The sequence below is a fragment of the Coptis chinensis genome, chromosome 6 (assembly GCF_015680905.1).
Source record: "Coptis chinensis isolate HL-2020 chromosome 6, ASM1568090v1, whole genome shotgun sequence".
Taxonomy (NCBI): Eukaryota; Viridiplantae; Streptophyta; class Magnoliopsida; order Ranunculales; family Ranunculaceae; genus Coptis; species Coptis chinensis.
In genome coordinates, this window is record NC_141461.1 from 22,303,563 (window position 1) to 22,310,910 (window position 7,348).

A 7,348-nucleotide genomic window follows, 5' to 3' on the forward strand; every position below is an offset into this window, starting at 1 on the left:
CTTTACATTTCTAATACAATTTCCACTTACGACTTACCTAGCAAATTTTTTTTATCAAACTAAGCTAAATAAGTTAGCTCTCAATTCTTATAATACTGATCTTAATGGATCCTAATTAAGCATCAGCCACCAAAGAAAAAAGACCCAAGAAAAAAAAAAAGGTTTTCAACTACAAAGACACTACCAAGTATCAAGTATCTCCAACTCTCTCAAGTCTTTTTAATGCGGGTGTTGGGTGGCCAAAATAACTGTAGGTAGCTTGAAAACCGGTAGCTCTGTAAAAGTAACATCCTCCAAGTTGAACACCGGTATACTTTCACCGTTGTTCATATAAAATGCAGTTCCCAACATCCGGAAAATCTAAAGCTGAAAAAGATATGAATGTTCCCTAATCAATGAGAATATTGAGTCTCCCAAGTCAATTACCTCAATCCATTGCTTTTCCTTTTGATCCCACATATATACTCTGCGTTGTATGGGTATAGAATAACCGTTCAATATTTATAAATCCCGAGGACTAAAAGTTGACCTTTTGGAAGTAAATTGAAGATTAGGAATGTTAAGTAGACCATTCCAAATAGATGGTTTAACACCGGGCAAAGATTAAGACCAGAGGAAGTAATTTTGGGTTCTAGTCTTGGCGATAAGTCTTTGAGGAGTAGTCCGTTTTTGTTTGTTGAACAGATTTTCATTTACATTTGTTGTTATTTTTGAATCCATGGATTTGCATATCAAGTGTTTGAAGAAAAAAAAATGTAGAAGTTTGAAATTTTGATGGGTAATTGCTTGATTCGGCCATGATAAAAGCACATTGTGCTCGAACCGGCCATGCCTTTTAATCTTGACATTTTCAACAAATTTTTGACCCTTTTGCCCTTTCTTACAACAGTCTCTTTCCTCCTGCCACACTCTCTCCTCTGCAACACACTCTCTCTCTTCTTGTACTTCTGATGTTGACAAGCACATAGATAGTTGCCCGTTAGATTCTCTTCGCGATACATACTAACAATTGTTGACCGTTAGATTCAACCCAACAAAAATGAAAACCTGGTAGTCATTTAAACCAGTAGAATTACCTATTGTGGAAATGAGGGAGTAGCAATTTCTTGTTCTACTATCAGCAACTGTTTCGTAGTTTTTGTTGTACGGACATGAAACAATGTTGACCTCGATTTTTGTGCCAAACTATAAATTTTTTTACAAACTGACAAAGTTTCCAGTTTTTTTACTTCATCTTCTTAATTATCCTCTCCTTCGTGATTTTGGTAAGGTTTTTCATGGAGGACAAGAACACAAATCTTGATAATGGATTTTTCTAAGGTTCATCTTCTTGATTATCCTCTCTTTCTACGGTTCTCATTGTTTATTGATATGTTTTGAACTTTGGTTCGTTTTTAGGTAGTCTTGGGTTTGTTTTTACGTAGTAGTGTATATAGTTTTTTAAGGGTTCCATAGTTGTGTTTACTATTTCCATGTTGATTTTGTTCTTGTTGCATAGAGTGAAGAAGTATGTAACAGGTGAGGTGAAATTGAAAGTGTTTGATGTGTATATTTCCTTATAAGGATTCATGTGTTTTGTGGAAGGTTTGTCCAAGCACATGAAATTGAGTTTTTGTGTGATGTACTTGATGAACAAGTCCCTTTATAGATCAATGAAAAAATTGACTACTTGAATATGATTCAAAAGCAGAAGAAGACAACTGTGCAGTTATTGTGGTGAGCTTAGATTGCCTTTTCAGCCGCAGTTCCGCCAGGTTTTAGCAATGAAGACTGTATGGATGCTACCATCAGCTACACTTACATATACCGTCAACAACTTGGTTTTTTTGGAAATCCCACTTCCACTTCACAGATCACCTTATGGAATTTTGGAAGTACGTTTCACTGTATAAGTTTGGAAATGAATCGATGTAATAGTATTTTGTTGTTTGTGAAGCGGCCGGTTTAGTATGCTTGAGTGTCAGCACAGTAACTGTTAATTCGCATGTTTTGTTTGTGATTATATCAGGAGTACCATTATATCAGTGTTGTTTATAAGGGAGATAAATGAGAGAGAAATCTGTATGAAAACTCAATAAGAAAAGAGTATTTAGCATTCACAAAACTACAAGAAAACAGGTTTTACCCCACGGTCCAAAATCGAAAGAAAATGTCTTTTCCCTCGGTTTTAGACCATCGCAGGACTGTGGGCATTTTGTGCGTCGAAAATGGTCTACCCACAGTCATGACTATGGATAAAGCCTACCAATAGCGACAGTCTTTGTGTCAACTATTGTCATCGGTATGGCCATGGTTTCTATGGCCATGGTAGAAACCGTTGGATAATCCGTAACAAAAAATCACTTTTTCCTACGGTTTTGGTCCGTAGAAAAAAGTCAGTTGTTTCTACGGGTTCAGTCTGTGGGATCTGTTGTTTTTGCTACAGCTATAGACCGTGGCAGTCATTTAAATAATAATAATAATAATAATAATAATTGATATTTCAATTCTTAGATCTTTTCACCTACTATCCACAAATAACCACCAATCACTTAGCAAAGGTCTTACACCTACAAATAACCACCAATCACCATAACCATCCTACACTTTATTAATTATCCCGAAAGATCTATAAAAAAAAGCTCGCAAAGCCAAGAATTGAATTAACCAATATCCCGAAAACAAGTATGATAAGTACATCTGATCAAATACTAATTTTTATTACTACAAATTACAACAAAAAAGTCATATATAATGAGTATGCGAATTCTGAAATTTGATGCACCAAAATGAAATAAACATTTCTTCAAAATCAATTAGATTTGAGAGTAAAACTTATCCTCATCTCCTTCGACTATTTAGGCCTTAACGCTTCATGAATCTTGTATCCTAAGAATAACATAAAAGTAAAATATGTAAGACATAAGCAAAATAAAAAAAACATTCAATCCTGAATTGAGTCAATATAATGCTAATTTCAAGCATTACCAAAGTACCTCAAAAACTTTCCAACTAAGTGCCTAAACTAGTAGCCACCGCGATTGCATGCATTCTCCTCATTGCCTACACGTGGCTTCACCCAGGAGAAAAGTCGAAGATTATGGGACGCCCTGTGATTTAATCACATCTCCAGGTCAACTTAACTAAGTAAACAATTATAAGATTCATAACCAAGTAAGTATACTGTATACATCCTTATTCGATTCTAAAACATTATTAAGAAACTCCTGAAAAACTTACTTCCAAAGGACTGAACTGCAACAAGAGAGAACAAAGAATACCATTTTTTTTTTTTTTAAAATTTGGATGAAGGATATCTAGGCAACACGAAAGATGTGTCTACCACAAATAGCAGACTAGGGTAACATAAGAAGACAATGGCACATGCATTAGTAACTATAGTTCTTCCAATCATAGAAATAAGTCTCCAAAGATCCTTAGGTGAAACCGTGTCTCAGATAAGTAATCTATTTACAGCAACTCAGATCAACCTAAGCAACATAAATTGGTTGCATCTTAAACAAAAATTTTCATTCAAGTTGTTCCGCAATCAAGAACCTCAAAAAAAGATCCATGTAAAAATCATTTATAAATAATAATAATCATAAAAGTAATAATAATGATAATAATGGGGGCGGGGGATGCCTCGCAAGCCCCCTTGCTGACACCTTGCATGGGACTTCGGCACTATATGTGTTCACACTGGTGTTGAAAGGTAATGACTACTTTAAACTTTAAATTGAGCAACATCATCAATAGATTGTTTATTCATTTGATCTATTATGCTTTATCAGAATATAGTCCTTACTTTTCTGATGTACAAAATTTTCTAATTTAGTTTTTACTTTCATAACTCCAGCCATGCAGTGCTCATTACATTAACCACTCATGCTTAACCCTTAGGCCTCTGAAAATGCTTAGTCAAAAATGCAACAAAAAAGAGCTAATGTGTTTTGCTGCTCCAAATCAACAGAGTAAATAGAGAGACACTATCTTAGCTAGAGAATGTTTTCTAAGCTCAATTACATTTTACGTTGACCAAAGAAAGTGTAGTGTGTAGACAGAAGTTTCTCAAAAGAAAAAGTCTTGACTATAGAATATAGGTTCATGATGTGTGAATATCTCCTTCAGTAGAAGATACAAAGGGCTAAAATGCTTACTGATACAGAATTAATAGAAATACAGTGTCATGAGATCATATAGAAGAGCTGGAAAATATTTTTATTTGAAGTCTTACCTCAGTATTTTATGCATTTCTGACAATTGAGCTTCGAGTGGCCTTGATTGATTCGTCAGATCCTGCCCAAAGCAGTTCAACCAACTTACATCAAAATCCTGATACCTTGACAGCCTTGTCAGTTTGAAAAATAAAGAGGAAAAAAAAAAAAAAAAAACATTCAAGCTCAGTTCGGTGAGGCGTACCTCAACAGTTTGAGTACTGCAAAAAACCAAAACGGTAATATCAGATTTCTTAGTCAATTACAAAACTAAATAAAAATTACAAAATAAGGTCTATAGTAAAAAGGAAAATGTAAGACCAAGAAATATGTACCTTGTACCCAAGAAATCCTAAATATTTACATCGTGGTCCAACTTCTTAAATGTTTTCTTTAGCGCCTATACTCTCAAAAGAAACAGAAAAACGTAGCTTAACAATATAGCACTGATGGTCCATAAAAGAGAACAGACCAAAACAATTGACTTACTTAGAGGTTTTCCAACTTCCTGTTTCAACAAAATGCAGAAGAATCAACTCATTGCATTGAAGATTTAATAATTATAATAATAATGCTAAGGAGTTAATAATATTTAGATGAGTTAAATATTACCTTTTTGCCCTTTCCTGTGGAGTTAATTGAGCAAATTTGGCAATAATTTCTATAGAGCTGCCAGGGGAAAAAAAACGTGAACATAGTTTGTGAGTTCAACAAGGAGACATTACAGTATAATCTGATATAACCAAGATAGACTACGTAAACCGAAAATAAAAGGTCATTTTATTTCATAAAGAGCTTTCATCACTAACAAACCTAGAAAGAAACAGAAAGATTCTATTAAGGATTCTTTAAATCAGCTTCAGTCAACACGACTATTTATACAAATACAAGAGAACCAGGAAAAGGTCCAAAACATAAAAAACTCAGACCTCATCTGTCTCCAAAACAGAAGTCTTCTCCAACTAACAACAGGCTAGACAACGAAAACAGAAAGAAGCTATCCTTTTCAAAGCCTCCTGCAACTTTCTTCCAATCAACACATTAGAGCACCATTTGCAGAAAATTGTGACCTCTAAATGGAGAGAGGAAAAAAGCATCCCTGGAACAAACTAAAAATGTGATTGTGCTATTTTACACAAAATACAAATGTCCACAATAAAAATCGACAACTAATGAGATAATCAAGCAATGAGAAATTGGGGCTTTATCTCCAATTTCACTTTCGAACGACCTTGACACCTATTTAAAGAATGTCGAATGAATTGCCACGGAAATAAACACGAAAAGACCTTGCCTTTGTTTAAATAATGTCGGGAACGAATTGCCAAAGGAAATAACAAGAGACCTAGAACTATGGATTGTCGTCAAGCAATACACAAGCAACTAAACCTCACCATCAAGCGATGGAAAACAACTAAACTCAATCAGAGAAATCACTAAGGCCTTTCCTAAGAAAGGTAAAACAGAGAAATAGACGAGGAACCAACTCACAAGTGTTAAGGCCAGTGGTCCCCTCAAGGTTCTTCCTTAATTCAATTTAAACGTCATTACACATTCTAGAACGAATTATTTTGACATACCCATTTTGGCAAATTTGTATTCCTTCCCACACGACATCCATAGGCTGATATCATCTTGTTGTTAACCAACCTTTCCCCGTTCCATGGGTAATATCAAAACAAAATTTGCTTCTTCCCACAGTCCCTCACTAATCCTACAAGGGAAATCTCCATGACGCACTAACTTTACTGCCAAGATCACTAAAACACAAATCTAACTCTAACTAGATAAATCAGCCAAGTGAGATTACCACACCAAATCCAACTGAAAATTTTGTAACGCAGAGTCGAAAAACTAAGGAAGCCAAGTGAACAAATACAACCACCAAGAAAAATCGGGGACATAAACCAATGCAAAGACTGTACCAAACTCAAAGAAACGAAGAACAAGAATAATTTGTTCTCATAAGAATTTCAACAAACAAATTCCCTACCATATTGAATCACCCAACAGTCAACACCCAATCAAAACAAGCCAATTAATAATCAACTAAAAGGGAAAGTAACAAACAAACCTTTAATTCAGTTTAGCTGCTGCGATGCTAACCAAAAACTCAATTAACCAAACCCTTTGAAAAAGACAACCAATTTGTTAAGGTTTACATAGAATTTAACTAGACATAGAAACCAGATACATAGAGGAGAAAGAAGAAGCTAGCTTAGGGTTACCTTGATTCGTCTCCCTCATTTAAGAAAGCCATATCTGAAATGAAGGAACCCAAACAATATTTTATGCACCTGAAAAACGCCCAAATCAGAACCCAAAAGTAAAAATTAAAGAAATTATTGTAATTAAACATTACCCTCTTAAATCTAAACGAAGAATAGAAGAAAACAACATAAAGAGGAAACCCTAGAACCCTAGGTTTTCAAGCCCAAACAAAACCATAGGAAGAACTAAGAAGAAGAAAAGGAGGAGGAGGAAGAAATAGTGAAGTACCAGATTGTCGAGGAGGATGAAGAGCAACGATAATCAAAGATCTTGGCCCGTAATAAAATGAAATACAAAATTCAAATACATGAAAGTATCAAATTATCATTACTCATCCAGGCGGGGTGGCTGCCATTGGTGGTGTTTGTGTTGCTATGTTCTAAAACTTTATCATTCATGGAACTATATTCCAAATCGAAATTTTTGCCAAAACACTATTCAAAATAAGATACTACTAATTACCAACCATAATGGTACTATAAATAAGTTAATAACTTTAAAAAATAACTTTAAGTCCAAAGGAAAAAGGGCTTCCACACTCTCAAAAAGGAATCCAACGGATAAAACCCGTGGAGACTTTTTCAAAATCTCGGTTTTAAACGCTTTTAAGTTTAAAACGGGGTTTAAAACGCTTTAAAACGCCGCTTTAGGTTTAAAAGTTGAAGAACCACGCAATATCTCGGTTTTTACCAACAAAGAAATAATTAGCTCACGGTTTGGGAAAATAACTTTGTGCCGTGGAAAGGCTTCCGCACGAGAATCCAACGGTGGCTCCAAATGAACAGCCGTGAGGTAAAGTTGAAGTGGCAAAAAAAACAATTTCTTGTAGGTGCTGTGACAATTTCGGATCCGTGGCTCCATTCTAATCCGTGGCAAAAAGG

General features: G+C 35.0%; 1 long non-coding RNA gene across 4 annotated transcripts; it reads right to left on the reverse strand.

Moving 5' to 3' along the window:
* Positions 1-2,633: 2,633 nt before the first annotated feature.
* On the reverse strand, positions 2,634-6,494 carry LOC147492118 (uncharacterized). Of its 4 annotated transcripts, XR_015198955.1 has the most exons (9): positions 6,425-6,494; positions 6,271-6,324; positions 4,809-4,865; positions 4,686-4,704; positions 4,532-4,596; positions 4,402-4,417; positions 4,217-4,278; positions 2,976-3,089; positions 2,634-2,868 (listed from the first exon to the last, which is right to left on the reverse strand). It is a non-coding gene; the product is annotated as an uncharacterized LOC147492118 (long non-coding RNA). The 4 variants fall into 4 exon arrangements; XR_015198954.1 differs by having other exon boundaries at positions 2,636-2,868; positions 6,271-6,488; XR_015198956.1 differs by lacking the exons at positions 6,271-6,324; positions 6,425-6,494 and adding an exon at positions 5,126-5,332 and having other exon boundaries at positions 2,636-2,868.
* Between the last annotated feature and the right edge of the window lie 854 nt (positions 6,495-7,348).